Here is a 19,179-nt window from a genome sequence, read left to right as displayed (position 1 = left end):
GTGGCTTTGATGTGAAGGGTGTCTTCAAAGCAGCCCTCTGAAGTACACAAGGATCCCTTTCAACCCAGTCCTGTCTGACAGGCTTTCTGTGGGGGGTAATCAGTCCTTTGTGTGGGGACAGGACACAGCTTATTCAACTGAAGTGTTAGCCCCTCCCTTACATTTTGCCCACGTAAGGCCATCAGAATGCAGATGTATGCAGATGGACACTCAGACACACCTATCCTTCCAGTGTTGTGGCTGTCTAGAGGGATGCAAAAAGTGCAGCTGTCACCCAGCACAGATGTGTATTGGACATGGCTGCAAACCACACAAAACTATAAGCACAGAGAAATGTCCACACTTTCTAAAAGTGGCATTTCTAAAATAGTAATGCCAAATCTAACGTTACCAGTGAGGAGTATTTGGCATTACTATGCAAAACACAATAAACATGGAAAAGCTACTATTCTCTGATCAGGAATTACAGCTTAAAAGTGTTTTAAGGAATTCCCAATGCTAACCTATGAGAGAAATAGGCCTCACAGTAGTGAAAAACAAAATAGGCTGTTTGTCACTGCCCAGGACATGCAAAACATAGTAGTACATGTTCTACCTTTCATTTACGCAGCACCCTGCCCTTAGGGCTACCTAGGGCCTACCTTAGGGGTGATTTATGTGTAATAAAAGGGGGTTTCAGTCCTGGCAAGTAGTTCTAAATAACAAGTCAAAGTGGCAGTAAACTACACACATAGGCCCTGCAGTGGCAGGCCTGAGATAGCTTTGAAAGGCTACTTCTGTTGGTGGCACAATCAGTGATGCAGGCTCAATAGTATCATAATTTACAGGCCCTGGGTATATGGTATACCACTCTACAAGGGGCTTACTAGTAAATCAAATATGCCAAGCATCTGCAAACCAAGTATTCCATGTTTAGAGGAGAGAGCACATGCACTTTAGCACTGGTCAGCAGTAGTAAAGTGCCCAGAGTCCTAAAGTCAACAAAAAGAAGGTCAGAAAAAGAGGAGGAGGAAGGCAAAGGTTTTGGGGTGACCCTTCAGAAAGGGCCATTTGCCAACACAACACCCCCAGCCTAAAGTCAGGGTAGCCTAATCAATACCTTGGTGGACTTCCCTGCTTAGGGTGATAGAACATGGACAATGGCCCACTACTGCAGGGGTACTAGCCACTTCTACGCCTCTCTGAACCCAGTTGGATCCTTCTGTCTATGCTCTCAGGGGCCACTGAGCGTACCCATTGGGAATCCATCTTACTTATGGACCCCATCTGTGCAGCACCTAACTTTAACTTGCTCACAGATGCATCTCAGTAGGCAGATAGTACCACCATGGCCAACAAAGTGATGCGGTCCTTTCCACTCCTTTGGTCTGACTTGTGTCCCCAACCCACATAAAACTCTGTCCACAAGTATAGCAACCAACAGAGGCCACTAACAGCTGTCAATGTCAAGAGCCAGGCCCCAGGTTATTGAGGGGTCTCAGTGGTGGTTTCTCAGAGTGGGGTGGGGGGCAGTAGCCTCAGGTGCCTTTCATCCTTTCTTCACACTATCTACCACCAATTATGGGGTGGTATCCTGAAATTGGCCTTTCAAACCAGGGTCTATACCCTTATGTTGAACAAGAGTCTGGGCTGAGTCCTTCCTGTCCCTGTCCCTCCATCTGGAGTTCCACACCCTCCATCTGGGAGTGGTACCCCCAGAAAACAATACTATTGGGGTGCTTGAGGCAGCTGCCAATCCCAACTTTTCAGGGGTGATATCCTGAACCTGGCCTTCAACTCAGGTTCTGTACCACTAGGCTGAACATGTTCCTGGCAAGCCAGGGATTTTAAGGGGAGTACAACTATCCCTCCCCAAGGGACACACACTCTGCATGTGTTGTGCATGGAGCCCCCACCCCAGGTCAGAAGTGGCCTCACCTGGGTCAGTCTTGGAGTGCTCTGATCTCAGAGCTGGCCAAGGTCCAGAAGTGATCTGAAGAGTTGGGTCTGAGGGCTCAATATTTATACTTGGGGCCAGCTTTACAGTGGAAAAAGCTTCTAGAGTCCTATCCTTTCAGAGGTGCCTGGAATTCCCTTTCTTCCTTCCCTGGCCCCAGCCTGTCTAGGGGCACAAAAGGGTAGTGTGAAACTCTTTGTGAGTTTGCTGAGGGGATGTATGATGGTACATTGCAAATGCTTACATCGTATGCCATTATATCGTAATTGTTACATCGCATGTTCCCTTAGATCGTGAGTAATCACAACGCATACCATGACGTCGCATTTGCATAGCAATGCATGCAAAATACATTCACACCGCATAGAGACACCCCGCATGCTTTTAAATTGTGATTTTTACCCGTATGCGCATTTCCCTTCACCCGACCCTAAGCCCTAAACCTTGAATCATAAAACAGTACCCTACAATATGGCACGCTAACACTTCCCTAAACCCTAAGCCTTAAACAGTAAAGGCAGTAAAGCAAGCCTATTCTACGACCTCAACCCTAAGCCCTAATCCCCAAAGGCCAAAACAGTACCTATACTGCAACTAGCCCTAAGCCCTAACGCAACCCCAAAACAGCACCTATTCTACTAGGAGCCCTAAGCCCTAATGCCTGAATCCAAAAACAGCACCTATACTACCATTAGCCCTAAGTCCTACCGCAATAGCAAAACAGTACCTATACTACAAGAAGCCCTAACGCAACCCCAAAACAGCACCTATTCTACTAGTAGCCCTAAGCCCTAATGCTTGAATCCCAAAACAGCACCTATACTACCATTAGCCCTAAGCCCTACAGCAATAGCAAAACAGTACCTATACTAAAGCAAAAAACAGTACCTTACACTCTAAGCCCTAAATACGAGCGGCCTCCTTACCTGTCTCTTGTCATTGTTCGAGCGTTGTCTCCCTCTCGTCTGTGTCCCCCGGAGCCCGTCTCGACGCCCCCCGTAGCCCATCTCGGCACGTCCATTACATCCCATGTGTTGGGAATGCATGCGTTCTGAAAGCGCATGCAATGTAATGGCGTGCGTAGACAACACACATGTCGTAACGTCGCGTGCATTGTAAGTGCACGCGATGTAAACGCATGCGTCGTAACGCATGCCTTGAGATGGTTGTCTCCCGTGCTGAGGCAGATTCGTTTTGATGTGCAGGTGTGGTAGGTGACAGCACTTCCCCCCCATCCTGACAGAAATGGCCCATCCTGACTACACCTATTCCTCCTTTGTCTCACTAGCTGGGTGTATTACACAACAATCAACTGCCGGCTACAACTAGTCATGTTACCGAGGATAAGGGCTGAAGGTACATAAATGGTTAGAACAAGACAATATCAACTTTCTAAAAGCGTCTAACATGACAGAGAGTGATCCTATTAAGAGAGTATGGGGCAGGATCCATAAACAGTCAATATACAAAGGGGGACCCCCACACCATGAATTTGCTGAAAAGTTCCGTAGGCTGCAGGACCATTCCGCTCCTGTTCTTACGAAAACATGTTACCTCTTATTGAAATGGTTAGTTACATTTCCTCACACATCTGTACCTTCGCAACAGACAAATACTTAAAACATTCAGGTCATGGCATATTGAATTAGACATGCTGAAACACAAACGTTATAGACAAGAGGTATTCTTTCTTGTGGGCATTTAGTCCATCCACAAGTGGCTGTTTTAATTGTATCGTGGTTATGGTATATTCACAATAATAAACACAACACAAGAACAATTGACTCCCAAATAAAATGATGTGACTATCATATACATTGCATATTTACATAATTCACCTATATCCATATCAACAAAAATAAGTGTCCAACATAAATTCTATCAACAGAGGGGAGACATCAGTGGTAAAGTGTGCAGAGTCCTACGACCAACAAAACAAATTCAGCAAACACAGGAGGAGTAAAGCAAAAGGTTTGAGAGAAGACCACCCTAAGGCTGACAGGTCTAACACTCACCCTGTTTGGGGTTCAGCCATTGTAATACACACATGAAAGGAATGAGCGTGTTTCTAAGTGCTCCAGCATGTTGAAATAAGGGAATAAAGGTAAAAAGCGATTGTGAGGCCTAACAGTAAGTGGTTATTATGAAGACAACTCACAAGTAGAAGAAAATCATATACAGATATAATAATGGAAGGTATATATGACAGAAAATATGTGAGGGGACTGGAGTTAGCTAGATACCTAAATCTTGGTGTCAACTATTGGTGGAGAGAACAGGGCCAAGGTCAGTACTTTTAGAATATAGGTATTTTAGTTAGGGTTTTTGAATCTGTGTTTGTTTTTACCCATGTTTCTTATATTCTTACCAGAGGTGTTACTTCTTGTAAAGATGCCAAAGTCGATGCTTCTTCCTGCGGTGTTACTGAGTTGTCAGGTAATCTGCAAATTAGAAGGTACTCGCAGTTTCCCCTTTCTCCTCAGCTCCAAAACTGCTACAACTGGCCATGATTCCCTCTTTATGGTCCCTTTGTCTGAGAAGTGGGTCTTGATTAATTTAAGCATTTCCATGGGGCAGTATCTTGGAGAATGTTGGTAAAGAGAGGACGCTCCCCTGTGGCTGGACCGAGCACGCGGCGACATGTGGTTGGGATGGTGGCCAGGGAGCAATGGTGGATTGCCTCTCTGGAGTTGAAGAGTCTTCTAGGATTTGGGTTTTCAGTAGACCCTGGTGTACCTTAATGCTTGTTCCAATATTATCGAGTTGCCACGGGAATGGGCTTTTGGTTTTTGTCCTAGTTGATGATGTTCTGTGGAGATGATACTGTGGTCCTCCAAGGAATGAAATGGGAGCGATGAAATTGAGCTGGCGACGTTGGACATTGCCCTGACATATTAAACGGTGGCATAGGTTATTTATAGTGGCTAAACCTCGCATGAAGGGGCAATATTTAACCAACAGTATTGGCAGTCCCGCTTTAATACCCATCTCTTACTTTGGTTCCTGGTTCCCCACCCCTCCCCCTCCCCTGTCTCCAGCTCATATTTACATTAGAATACCTTGAACAGTAATTGAGCCTTCTACTTGAAGCTCACTTTGAAATGAATACATTCATCAGAACAAAGTATTAACTTTGAGCTGTTTCTCTGTGCTTGGAAGCTGAAATCACCATAATCTTTTAGAGCTGTGAACAATGCTTGGATAAAGGGCTCTTTAAAAATGACATCATGCTGCCATTCAAGTACAGAAGGCGCAGCCCTGTCACAGCTGCTGGTGGAACCACTTAAGATGCTCTGAAAATGACTGCCTCGACGCTGGAGCCTCAAAATGCATAATTTAAAGAACACATTTTTTGTTTAAAAAGGGATTGCATTTAATCTATTCATTGACAGTAGGCTTGATGCCAGACTTTTCCCCAAAAGCAGGTCCCATTTAACTTTTTACTGAAAAGATGTTTTTTCACTTTTTATTTTCTGTCACTTTGTCTTGATTTTATTATGGAAGGTGCGATATATTTCATTGAACTTGTTTGTAGTGTCACTGTGACAACTCAAATATTGGTGGAAGAATGAAATAAAAAATAATAGAAGAAATATCGGTAGAAGCAAAATATAGTGATTGAGTCTGGGCACGAGTGTGAATGGATACAGGTAAGATACAGATTATACTAAACACACGGGGGCAGATTTACAAGCCCCGTGCGCCACTTTTGCGCCGCCGTTGCGTCACTTTTGTGACGCAGCGGCGGCGCAAAGACAGCGCCATGCTGCGACAGATTTACAACGTGACGCATCTAGGGAGATGCGTCATGTTGTAAAGCCCTGCGCCTCATTAAACCCACGTCAGGTTTAATGTATGCAGGGTGGGTGTTATGTCGGAAAAAGCCTCGGAAAAGTGACGCAGTGAAATCTACAAGATTTCACGCAGTCACTTTTCCGACGCTGGTGCATCAAATCCTTACGCCTGCTTCAAGCAGGCGTAAGGCGTAACGCACCATGTTAAGGATAGGGCAGGTTGGAACAGTGCTGGAGTTACGTCGCGCTTGCGACACAACTTCAGCACTGTGCTAAACATACGCCGGCAGATGCGTCACGCATCTGCTTGTCCTTGCGCCAAGATGCACCACATTGTAAATGCGGCGCATCCGCGGTGGCGCAAGGGCAAACTTGCGTGAAGCATCTTCCCTGGCGCATCCCTGCTGATTAGCAGGGATGCGCCAGGGAACATAAATCTGCCCCACGGGGCAGATTTACAAGCCCCTTGCGTCACTTTTGCGTCATTTTTAACATGGGAAAATTGACGCAAAAGTGGCGCGAGGGGCTTGTAAATCTGCCCCACAGTGTGGATGGTTATAACTAATGAGAGGCGCCACCAGTATCAAACATAGAATGTTTCAGATGCCGCTAACATTCACGCAATTCTAAAGATGTTCAGCGGGCAATGCGGCATTGAGTGGGAATTGCTCTGATTCTTGTTCCAGCAGCTATCCTTATGCAGATGTGTCCCAGGGGTCTGTTCCTTGCAACTAATAAATCACAGTTTCTTCAAGAAGAGTGTGTTGCCTTCTTCACAAAAGCCCCAATGTAGTGTGCCAACACCAGGACACGCATCAGGCCTTGTGCTCCTTTAAGGCTCCGATTTATCAAGAAGTCATGCAACGCAGGGCAGCAAATAAAGTTGCTGAGCTGAGTTGTGTGAATTAGAGAGAGGGCAGACCAAGTGCAATGTTATATCTACTCAAATGTGGCACTGTTCTGCTCTTTCCCTGCTCTGGCGCACTTTCGGCAGCCATGCCCCAACACAGACACCCTTGTGCCATAGTTCAAGGGTGTCCGTGTGTTTTGACCTGGAGGGGATCGCTTTGTGTGTGCGCTGGACAATGCAGCACACATGAAAAGTGGTAAAAACAAAGGGGCAGATTTACAAGCCCCTTGCGCCTCTTTTACGCCGCCGTTGCGTCACTTTTGTGACGCAGCGGCGGCGCAAAGCCAGCGCCATGATGTGGGGTATTTACAACGTGATGCATCTGGGAGATGCGTCACGTTGTAAAGCCCTGCGCCACATGTAGGCGTTCCGGTGCAGGGGGGTACGTTCCGGCGCAGGAACGCCTCCTAAAAGTGGCTGAGTGAAATCTACAAGATTTCACTCAGTCACTTTTAAGGCCATGCTGCGTCAAAACCCTGGGGCAGATTTATGTTTCCTGGTGCATCCCTGCAAATCAGCAGGGATGCGCCAGGAAAGATGCGTCACGCAAGTTTAACCTTTCGCCACCACAGATGCGCCGCATTTACAATGCAGCGCATCGTGGCGCAAGGATAAACAGATGCGTGCCACATCTGATGGCATAAGGGCGGTGCATTGCTGGAGTCGTGTCGCAAGCATGACGCAACTCCAGCAATGCTCAGGGGCTGCCCATACCCAACATGCTGCGTCATGCCTTACGTCTGCTTCAAGCAGGCGCAGGGTTTTGACGCAGCAGCGTCGGAAAAGTGACTCAGTGTAATCTTTTCCGAGGCTTTTTCCGACGGAACACCCACCCTGCATACATTAAACCTGACGCAGGTTTAATGTAGCGCAGGGCTTTACAACGTGACGCATCTCCCTAGATGCGTCACGTTGTAAATAAGGCGCAACATGGCGCATGGTTTACGCCGCCGCTGCGTCACAGAAGTGATGCAACGGCGGCGTAAATGTGTCGCAAGGGGCTTGTAAATCTGCCCCCCTGCGCCTGCTTGAAGCAGGCGTATGCATTGACGCAGCATGTTAGAGATAGGGCACCCCCGACCCTTGCTGGAGCTGCGTCGCGCTTGCGACGCAACTCCAGCAATGCGCCGCCTTTCCGACGCATCTGCCCATCCGAGTGCCACGGTGCGCCGCATTTACAATGCGGCGCATCAGTGGTGGCGCATGGGTGGGCAGATGCGTCGCAACTCCTCTGGCGCATCTCTGCTGATTAGCAGCGATGCGCCAGAAGTCGTAAATCTGCCCCAAAGAGAAACAAAAACATTCCTCCTCATTGCGCCTGCCTTGAGGAGACACAGGATTTTTGCACAAACCCCTGTTTACAATTCTTAATGGATAGTTATTGCATCAAAACCCATGGGTGATTCAGTGGGATTGCATAGGCACCACCCACAAACCTTGACACAAAGGGGCAGATTTACAAGCCCCTTGCGTCACTTTTGCACCGTTGTTGCATCACTTTTGTGATGCAGCGGCAGCGTAAAAGTTGCGGCCCATTTACAACTTGACGCATCTAGGAGATGCGTCACGTTGTGAAGCCCTGCGCCACATTAAACCTGCGTCAGGTTTAATGTATGCAGGGTGGGCGTTCCGTCGCAGGAAGCCCCGTAAAAGTGACGCAGTGAAGATTTCACTGAGTCACTTTTACATCCATGCTGCGTCAAAACCCTGCGCCTGCTTGAAGCAGGCATAAGGAGTGACACAGCATGTTAGGCATAGGGCACCCCTGAGCATGCTGGAGTTGCGCCGTGCTTGCGGCACGACTCCAGCAATGCGTGACTTTTCCGTCAACAGATGCGTTAGAATTTCTGACGCATCTGTCAATCCTTGCGCCATGGTGTGCCGTATTGTAAATACGGCGCATCCATGGTGACGCAAGGGTTTTGCGTGTTGGCGCAGGGAAAGTGACGCATCTCTACAGATGCGTCACTTTCTTGTAAATCTGCCCCAAAGTATCCCATGGCAGCGCATTGTGCAACGCAGCGTTACTTTGGGTTACTAGTTAACACAAATAAGGATTTACATAGGATACTTAATCCCACTCGAACACTTTGCAGTGGGTTTGCGTTAGAAAAGGACACACCCAGCACAAGGTTTTGTAAATCTGGGCCTTAGTGTGTGTGCGCCGCAGTGTAGATCAGACATCTGCAGCCTGCAGAGTGGCATGAATTGAGTCACTTTCCACAAGGCCTCGCTCCAAAGACAGGCAGTGATGTGAAACAATTGTCAGAAGTCAAAGAAGCCCCAGTTGGACAGTTATTTGAAAATTTAGGAATACATCACAGGAAACAAATATATAATTGTTCATTTTAAATGTTTGTGAGAGATAAACAAAGATTTGAAAGTGATTTGTTTTCTGAAGCTGCGAAAGGTCTTTATGTGCATTTGCTCAATGACCGTGTATTTAGCAAACATATAACTCAATTGTTTTTGGAACGTAATGATAGTTGTCAATTTCTTCCCAATTTATCAATTCAATCATTGGGACTCTTTTGATGACGCCTACAGATAAAATGTTCAAGTATTCAAACCTGTGCTTTGCAGGATACATGATGATATTCTTAGTGGATGCATTATTGAATAGAGGGCCAGGTGTGTTATCATCTGGTTACAAAATACTGGTTGCAATCTCCAAACAGTATTTTTGCAACCACTTAATATTTTTAAAAACCGACCTCTGTACTATTTTCTTAAATATCTGAATCACAGTGGCTCGAATCAGATATGCATAGTAATGAGGTAGGTGGTAAATTTTGACTCACTACGATTGGAAGTCATAGCCAGGATGGTAGCCTACTGGGCCAGCAGACCACCACGTCTGTGATTGCTTTTTAATAAAGCACACTTTTTTTAAATGGAGCACATTTTATGTAACGGATCATGAACGCATTTAAAAATAAAAGTTGTCTTTGGTTGTTTAAGAGAAAGCAGTGGTCCAATAAATGTTTATTCCTACTCGTTTGGACTCTGATGGTTGGTCCACCACCCTGCTTCGTCAGAAGTGTCCCTGGCCTCTCCCACGCCTCCCGATGAAGCACCTACCACTACTTGTGGATCTCTGCCTACTTGCTGGGGATCTTTAGACCTTGTGTCCATCCGTAAGCATGGGAGATGCAGTAAAGGTAGAGCAGATTTCCGAGAGGATTCCTTAATTGTTTGCCCTCACATAGCATATTACTTTGATTTTCTAAAATAAACTCTGAAAATGACAGCTTATTTCAGAAAAACAAAAATACAATGAACAGAATTTGCAGAGAGTTTTCTCTCTGTACATCACAGCAATTGATTGTATTCAGGTACTGGGACCACCATGCCTAACATGGCAGTCCCAGCGATCCAGTGATGGTTTTGATAAACGTTGTTCCTGACACGCCTCCACCTTACCAGTACAAGTACAATCGCAGACAGAGAACTGTTGACAACGACATTGAGGGGATTTTTTACGAGGGGATATCACCACCAGAACGTCACTTTTAGCGATGTTCTGGGGCGATAGCCCCTTCTCCTTATTTACGAAGACAAGTTAAGCCACTTAAAGTGGTTTAATGATGGCTTGTAAATAAGGCCCCCTTTCACACTTCATTTAGCGTGAAAAGGGCATGCAAAGGATGTTGCAGTGGGTGTTCCACCGCATCACCCATTACTTTTTGGCACTCAAATACCTGGTCTTAGACTGGCGATACGAGGACAAATTATAAATGTCTCCTCGTTGTTTGCTCTTTCCGTGTGTGTTGCACTCTGCAGCACACATAGAAAGAGTAAGTTGCCTTTCAAGATTGTTCATGCGCAGGAAGGTCTCCCTTCCTGCACATAAACAATCGCCCCTGCAGCGCAGGCACCCTTGCAACATGGCGCAAAGGTGCCTGCGCTCGCACTAGGCAGCTTTATTAGCAATAGGGGAAGCACAGGTGTGCGTCGTATTTTTGTAAATACGGCACATTCCTGCTTTTTAAAAATGTTGGAGCTTGGCATTACCAATTTAGGCATAACACTGCACTCCAACATTTTGTTGTTAATATGCCCCTGAGTCTGCCCCATACAAGTTATTCTGGAGACGGACTTGCCACTTTCAACACTATTGTGTGTAAAGGCACAGTTAACCTTCAGGTCTAATTAATGCACATCCAGGTCTACATGTTGAGGAAATGGTCCAGGTCACATCAGCACTGGCGTAGCTGATGTAGCCAACTGTGCTATCAGGGGCGCTTTGCCGACAGGGGAGTGCGGAGAGGCCTCCAGTTTGAGTAGCACACCTGCGGTGTAGGGAGGAGCACAAAGGCGCACAAACATCCTGGGTCAGTAATATCCGCGCCATGCCACTTACCCCCCTACTGAGAGCCTTGGTGTAGGCATAGTTTGTTACTGTGCATGGGTAGCTTCACATAGTGTTACTTTTGTCACTATGTTTGTCTATGTTCTCAGTACTTGTCATAGATTACAGGTAACAATGACCTTTTACTATGCTGGGCAGTGCATGGGAATGACCAGAAATAACTTGGAAAGCAAAGATGTGTGATGTACCTGAGACTCATTTCTTAAACTATGTATGTTACTTACCTGAGAAATAATTTGTGGTTACATCAATCTGGCAATCCATGCCCTGTCTGACTCTTACTGCATCTTGCCTGGAGTGATGAAGGACATGACCTCAACATCCGAATCCGAATCCGTATAGTTTAAGTGGTGTCCTTTCCTCAACATCCGAATCCTCATCTGTATAGTTTAAGTGGTGACCTTTCCTCAACATCCGAATCCTCATCCGTATAGTTTAGGTGGTGACCTTTCCTCAACATACGAATCCTCATCCGTATAGTTTAGGTGGTGACCTTCCCTCAACATCCGAATCCTCATCCTATAGTTTAAGTGGTGACCTTTCCTCAACATCCGAATCCTCATCCGTATAGTTTAGGTGGTACACCTTTCCTCAACATCGGAATCCTCATCCTTATAGTTTAAGTGGTGTTCTTTCCTCAACATCCGAATCCTCATCCGTGTAGTTTAGGTGGTGACCTTTCCTCAACATCCGAATCCTCATCAGTATAGTTTAGGTGGTGTCCTTTCCTCAACATCCGAATCCTCATCTTTATAGTTTAGGTGGTGACCTTTCCTCAACATCCGAATCCTCATAAGTATAGTTTAAGTGGTGACCTTTCCTCAACATCCGAATCCTCATCCGTATAGTTTAAGTGGTGACCTTTCCCCAACATCCGAATCCTCATAAGTATAGTTTAAGTGGTGACCTTTCCTCAACATCCGAATCCTCATCCGTATAGTTTAAGTGGTGACCTTTCCTCAACATCCGAATCCTCATCCGTATAGTTTAAGTGGTGACCTTTCCTCAACATCCGAATCCTCATCCGTATAGTTTAAGTGGTGACCTTTCCTGGGTGATATTTTGTGTACCATTCTACAGATGGCAGTGATGTTGCAGCCCGCAGGCCCACTTTACATTTGTGTGCGCGTGATAACCTTGCCTTGAAAGTTCAGAGAGCGCTGCCCCACTCATCTGGTTTATTAGGTCTCGCCTGACCCAGCGCATGCGCTGGTCTGGCGAGACTTATTGAGAGGGCTCCAAAAAGTGCTACCAGGCCAGCCTAGAGCTACAGTGCACGTGCGCGGGCGCGCGCGCCGCGTTTTACCGCGATTACTTTCACTTTCGGACGCTTTGCATAGCCAATAGGTCTCGCTTTTGGGACCTTATAAGTATTTAGTTACGCAACTGTTGCATGGGTAAACACTTATAAGGTCCCAAAGGCGAGACCTATTGGCTATGCCAATGCTTGTCTCTTTGCTGCCTTGTGTCTGTCTTTTCTGCATCGGGTGCTCATCCAGGTGCCCGTTATTCATTGCTGGGCTCCTATATGTTAGATGTAACAGGTATGTTGTGTGTAGCGCATACTGTGCCTTGGTGCACAGTATTCGTGTGGAATGGACTCACCTGACAACCAAAGATCTCCGGGGCTCAGTGGTGGAGCAAGGAGGAGTCACATGGGTTACCTGGATCATGCACTCTCTGCGCTCTCACAACAGTTGTATGCTGAGGAATTCATGGCTCTTACTCTTCCTGTTAATGTACTCAGCACTAGAAGGAGGAGGTACATCAATATGTGGGTCCCATCCGAACCCCTTAAAATGTGACCTTTGTGCATCGCAGACCAGCAGGTGTGTTTAGAAAGGAGATGTGGTTTTCAATTCTAACTAACATTACATATATGAACTTGCTGCATGAGGTCGATAATACACTCTGTAATATGCCTCTGGCCACAGCTATAGTAGGTTAGCGACTCCCAGTGGCAAACAGGCACGGTGCACACAAGACCTGCATTTGTCTTTTAGCACTGTTATTTAATTGGCTGTAGGTCATAAATGATGTGTCATGTGACTTCCTTACAGAAGCTGTTCACCCCATATACCCCATGCACTTTGGCTGAAGAGATTCAATCAATCAATCAATCAATCACGACATTTGTATAGCGCGCTACTCACCCGGAAGGGTCTCAAGGCGCTGGGGCGGAGGGGTACGTTACTGCTCGAACAGCCAGGTCTTGAGCTGCTTCCTGAAGGAGAGATGGTCTTGGGTTAGCCGAAGGTGGATGGGGAGGGAGTTCCAAGTCTTGGCTGCCAGGTAGGAGAAGGATCTTCCTCCGGCGGTGGCTCTGCGGATGCGTGGTACGGTGGCGAGGGCGTGGCTGGTCGATCGTAGCTGGCGGGTGGGCGTGTAGAAGCTCATGCGGTCGTTGAGGTACTTGGGGCCCAGGTCGTGGAGAGCCTTGTGTGCGTGGGTGAGAAGTCTGAACGTGATTCTCTTGCTGACGGGGAGCCAGTGCAGGTCTCTCAGGTGTCCGGTGATGTGGCTTTGTCGGGGGATGTCCAGGATGAGTCGTGCGGAGGCGTTCTGGATGCGTTGGAGTCTTTTTTGAAGTTTGGCTGTGGTTCCGGCGTAGAGGGTGTTCCCGTAGTCCAGTCGGCTGGTGACGAGTGCCTGGGTAACGGTGAGGATGAGGGCCGCTGTTTCCAAGTTGTCGATCAGGGATCTGATGTCGTCGGTGGCTGCGATCAGGGCGGTCTCGGTGCTGTGGTTGGCCCGAAACCCGAACTGCGAGGGGTCGAGGGATCCGTTCGTCTCGAGGAAGGCGGCGAGCTGTCTGTTGACGGTCTTCTCGATGACTTTGGCAGGAAAAGGAAGGAGCGAGATGGGACGGTAGTTCTTGAGGTCGGTGGGGTCCGCCGTTGGTTTCTTCAGGAGGGCGCTAAGCTCGGCGTGCTTCCAGCTCTCCGGGAAGGTGGCGGTGTGGAAGGAGGTGTTGATGATGTCCCGGAGATGGGGTGCGATGATGGCGTCGGCCTTGTTGAAGACGTGGTGGGGGCAGGGGTCGGTGGGGGATCCGGAGTGGATGGTGTTCATCGTGTGGGTGGTGTCTTCGATGCTGATCGGGCCCAGTTGCAGAGGGTGGTGGTGGCGGGCGTTGGTTTGGTGGTAGGGTGCGTGGTCTGTGCGTCGAAGCTGTTGTGTATGTAGGCGATCTTGCGGTGGAAGAACGAGGCGAGTGAGTTGCAGAGGTCTTGCGAGGGAGTGATGTCGTTGTTTCCAGCGCTGGGGTTGGAGAACTCTTTGACGATGCTGAAGAGTTCCCTGCTGTCGTGGGCAATGCTGATGGTGTTTGCGGGTGGCGTGCTTGAGGGCGGTCCTGTTGTCTGTGGTCTGGTCGAGCTGCCGGGTCTGCTGGGAGGGTTCTTTAGTGGTGCTAGGTCATCGGCACAGGCGGTCAGCCACTTGGTGAGGTTGCTGGCTACGTCGTTGGGGTCCGTTGTGCTGGTGGGAGGGTTCTGGCTGAGGGAGGCGGTGAGCTGCTCGGCGGTGATCTTGATCCAGCTCCGGAGAGGAACCTGTTGCGGGTGGTGGTGGGACGTGGTTCTTCTGAAGCTGAAGTGGACGCAGCTGTGGTCAGTCCAGTGGAGTCCGGTGGAGTGGCTGAAGGAGATGTGCTTGCTGGATGAGAAGACGGGGTCAAGCGTGTGGCCGGCGTAGTGGGTGGGGGTGTTCACCAGTTGCTTGAGTCCGAGGTTGGCGAGGTTGTCCAGCAGGGTGGTGGTGTTTCTGTCATTGTTGTTCTCCAGGTGGAAGTTGAGGTCCCCTAGGAGGATGTAGTCAACAGAGGGAAGGGCGTGCGGGCTGATGAAGTCTGCGATGTCTTCGCTGAATTGTGTGCGTGGTCCCGGGGGCTGTAGATGAGGGTGCCTCTGAGGGTGGTCTTGGGGTCGGTGTGTATCTAGAAGTGGAGGTGTTCGGCGGCGGTGAAGGTTTCGGCGGAGTTGGTCGAGATGCGGATGGTGTTCTTGTGTACGATGGCGATGCCTCCTCGCGTCTGGTTGACGCGGTCCCTCCGGGTGATCTTGTATCCGTCCAGGATGGCTATGGCGATGTCGGGCGCTGAGGAGGCGTTCAGCCAGGTTTCAGTGAGGAAGGCGACGTCTGGTGCTGTTGCGTCGAGCAGGTTCCAGAGTACGACGGCGTGCCTGTGGACGGAGCGGGTGTTGAGCAGGATGCACTTGAGGTGGTTGTTGCTGGTGTCTGGCTTGGCGGGAGCGGTGCAGGTCCGGAGGCAGGTGAATTTGCAGTCTTGGCAGGTGAAGGGTCCGTGGGTGCGTCTCGGGGTGGCTCGGTAGCAGGCGGGGTTCCGGCCGGCGTTGAGTGCGTTGAGGGTGGTGGGGTCGTAAGTCCGTCATATGGGCTGGCGTTCTCGGGGGCCAGGGGTCCTGGCACTGGGCGCGGTCCAGGCACGGACAGGCGCAGACGGGCTTGCCTTTGGCGCGCCTTCGGCGCACAATCGGCGCGCCCGCTGCGCGTCAATGCTGCGCGTGGGCGTCATAAGTAAGGAGCCGGGAGGGCAGGTCAGCTGGGTGGCGGGAGCGGGGCGGCGAATGGGCAGGTGGGGGGCGGGGCCGCAGGGAGGCAGCGGCGGGAAAGTCTGGGGAAGGCGGGCGGCTCAGCGGCGGCTGGGTCGCTCGTGAAGCGGCAGGCAGGCAGGCAGGAGAAGGCTGCAAGCGGCAGGAGCAGGAGGGGGCGACCAGGCCTTGTTACAGGCACAGTGGTTGCTCCCAAGTGGTGTCCGCGGTCCCCTTAAGTAAGGAGCCGGGAGGGCGGGTCAGCTGGGTGGCGGGAGCAGGGCGGCGAATGGGCTGGCGGGGTGCGGGGCCGCAGGGAGGCAGCGGCGGGAAAGTCTGGGGCAGGCGGGTGGCTCAGCGGCGGCTGGGTCGCTCGTGAAGCGGCAGGCAGGCAGGCAGGAGAAGGCTGCAAGCGGCGTCAGCAGGAGCAGGAGGGGGCGACCAGGCCTTGTTACAGGCACAGTGGTTGCTCTTTACCTAAATATTCTCTCCATTTTCCTCTTTCACCTCTACTGGGCTCCAAGAACAGACATCTGTCACATCAGGGCATAGAAGTTTGCCATTGTCACAGATTATGTGGCATTTTGGGTGGCCTTTTTTACTTTTATACCTGGCCACCCTCAAGGCAGTCTGCATGATCCAAGGATTCCCCACAAAAATGCAACAATACAGACAAATAAAATTCATGCAACACAGACAAAACAGGACACTACACTTTAGGCTATCACATTACATTGTCATACTGCCTTACAAAAAGAAGTCTGTGTGAGAAGCAGCGGCGCATCCTTTAGGGCAGAGGCGCAATGCCCCCTCCACCTTTTGGCTGACATAAAGAGCGTATGTCAGACTCAGCAAAGGTCAGCCTGACAGGCACTCCTTATTTTCGGGTCTAGCAGCGAGGAGCTAGACATGCGATAAATGTGCAGGTAAAGGGCTGCCTGTGCTGATCTTTGCAGGACTGAAGATGTCACAGCCTTGTGGGCGTAACCTCTTCACCCTGGCAAAGTACCTTGAGGCCCTCCCCCTTGTGATGAGGGGGAGAGTCACTGATAGCCTCGGAACTGGACACTTCAGTTCTAAATCCTGAAGTGCCCTAGGCTGAGTGTCTATCTTTGATGCCTCATCACAGAGTGGGGTGGTGTCAGCAGTCTCACTGACCAGATCCCACTCAGTAATGAGTTAGGCACTGATGTCTCCTCTCATTGGCTAGCCTAAGGCCAGCTAGCGATAGTATGCGGCAGTCCCAACCCTTCTGGAATCACCGAAGTCAACAGATGAAGGAATAGGGAAAATAAACCTGTAAAAAAAAGAAAACCACTTACCTTGCGCTCGCCGAATCGTCGACTCGGCGATGCGGCAAGTGTAATGTAAGTGGTTTTATTTATTTTATTTGCCATATTCAGTCACCTGTCGACTGCCCCCCGTGCCCCAACCCACAGACCCTACCTCTCTTACCTGCACCAGCCACACCTGGCAGTAACTCTTGTCATTCAAACAGTCCTCTCTGACTCAATCTGATATAATCTCTCTGTCGTCACATACATCTCATACCAATTGCTTCTTGAGCCCTACCAGTAACAGGCATACAATATATTGTCAATTTAGTATCCTATGCTATCTGATGTTCATACTGGCAATTGTATAAAGGAGATCTATAAAGCAGTCCTTCCAGGCAGATGTAGAGGTGGGCGAGCCAAGAAATGAACACTTGCCCCCATGATGCACATGACATTTTACTTTGGATACGAACATGTAGAGCTGCTTTTTCTCTGGCGTTGTGATCAAGACACCAGGAGAAATGGCTGGCGCAATTGTAGCTGTCTTCTTCATAGCTGTTTTTTACGAGTTCTTGAAGATTGCACGTGAAAGTATGCTCAGGACATCCCAGGTCAGCATGCGCTACAACTCTATGCCAGTACCCGGGCCCGATGGAACAACGCTGATGGAGACACACAAGACTGTTGGCCAACAGATGCTGAGCCTACCGCACTTGACCCAGACAGTGCTACATATCTTCCAGGTGGTGACCAGCTACTTCTTGATGCTGATCTTCATGTCCTACAACGCCCACCTCTGCATCGCTGTGGCAGCCGGAGCCGGAACCGGCTACTTCTTGTTTAGCTGGAAAAAGGCTGTCGTAGTGGACATAACGGAGCACTGTCATTGATGATGGACTGTGGGCAACATCCTAGCCCTGAGGGTGCCTCCATTACCACACCTTTACCGTGACCAATGAGATTTGAAGGCTCTTTCCCCACCTTTTTCAATAGTTTGGGTTTGCCGGCTGTACTAGCAGCCTGGTGCCTTGGTCAGATGTTAATAGAGTCCAAAGCTAATTATGTTGTCAACACCCTAGGTACTTTCCAAATCTAAATTTTACTCAGCTCAAATTAAGTTGAGAGACTTAACCCTTATGAAAACTTGAATTAAATATCTCTTCTCTGGGGCTGAAAATCTTGTTTTACTTTCAAGTGATTGTTTAACCTAATGCTATCTCATACATACATCTTCCACTTCATTATGTTATGTAATTAGTGTTTCCACAGTCCCTGTCATTAAGCCAGGGTGGCAGCCAGAACATAATTCTTAGACCCTTTGCTGGATACCTATTTCCTTACAAAAAGGAGAGTGAAACTGAAAATTTGAACATGTTGAGATTTATTCCATTAAATAAGAGTGAAGTTATTAACATTTTTATCTCGTAACAGTGATCTCCTGGGGGAGAGCAGGTAGAACTTGAGTGTAGAGTAGAACAATCATAGGGGCATATCAACAAGCAGGCGATAAAAAATTATCGCCACTTTTGCGGCCGTTTTCGGCCAAAAAGCGGCGATAATTTTATCGCCTAATCAGCAAGGCCACGCTAACGCGTGAAACCTTGCTTTAGCATCAGGATTCCTAACGCCCAGCTTTGCATCTCTAATGAGATGCAAAGTGGGCGTCCCTGACCTGGCATGACAGGAGAAATGTCGCTAAGCGACATTTCTCCTATCAGCAAGCCTAACGCTATGCAGCATAGCGTCAGAAAAAGTAGCGATAACACCTGTTATCGCTACTTTCCTAACACCTGCTTCAGGACTGACTTAGCCATGATATCCTATGGAAGGAGGATATCATGGCTAAGTTTGTGAGTCCCTATCAACAAGCTAACGTGAGATTATCGCTGGGTTTCCAGCGATAATCTCACGTTAGCCAGTTAGCGCTAGGATTTTTATCGCTGATGAGATAAGCGTTGCTAATAGCACGCTATATCAGCGATAAAAATCGGTGCTAGCCGGCGATAATTATCCAAGCGCTAAGTGCGCTCAGCGATAATTATCGCCGGTTGTTGTTGATATGCCCCTAGGTTTCTGAGATCTCAGCCAAAGTGAAAAACTTCATGTTATCGAGGCTGGGCATTTCAGACCCCCTCTGAACCCTTGCTCAGTTCCAGTTGACACGGTACCTTTTTCTTTTTTGTTTTAGAGTTATTGTACTTTTTATTTAAGATTCTTTTTTTATCATTATTTTAGTAAAGGATAATGTGAATCAATCGCCTTTTATAAATGGTACAGTTTAAAGAATGAAGTTGAAGCTGAATGGTGCAGGGATTTGTTAAAGCTTGAGCTTTGTAA

The 19,179-nt window shown here is 48.6% G+C and overlaps 1 pseudogene; it reads left to right on the top strand.

Annotated features, from left to right (window-relative positions):
- Positions 1–17,281: 17,281 nt before the first annotated feature.
- Positions 17,282–17,732, top strand: LOC146831204 (high affinity copper uptake protein 1-like; annotated as a pseudogene).
- Positions 17,733–19,179: the final 1,447 nt, after the last annotated feature.

This window comes from Triturus cristatus, chromosome 5_1 (genome assembly GCF_964204655.1).
Source record: "Triturus cristatus chromosome 5_1, aTriCri1.1, whole genome shotgun sequence".
Taxonomy (NCBI): Eukaryota; Metazoa; Chordata; class Amphibia; order Caudata; family Salamandridae; genus Triturus; species Triturus cristatus.
This window is presented reverse-complemented; position numbering and strand designations above follow the sequence as displayed.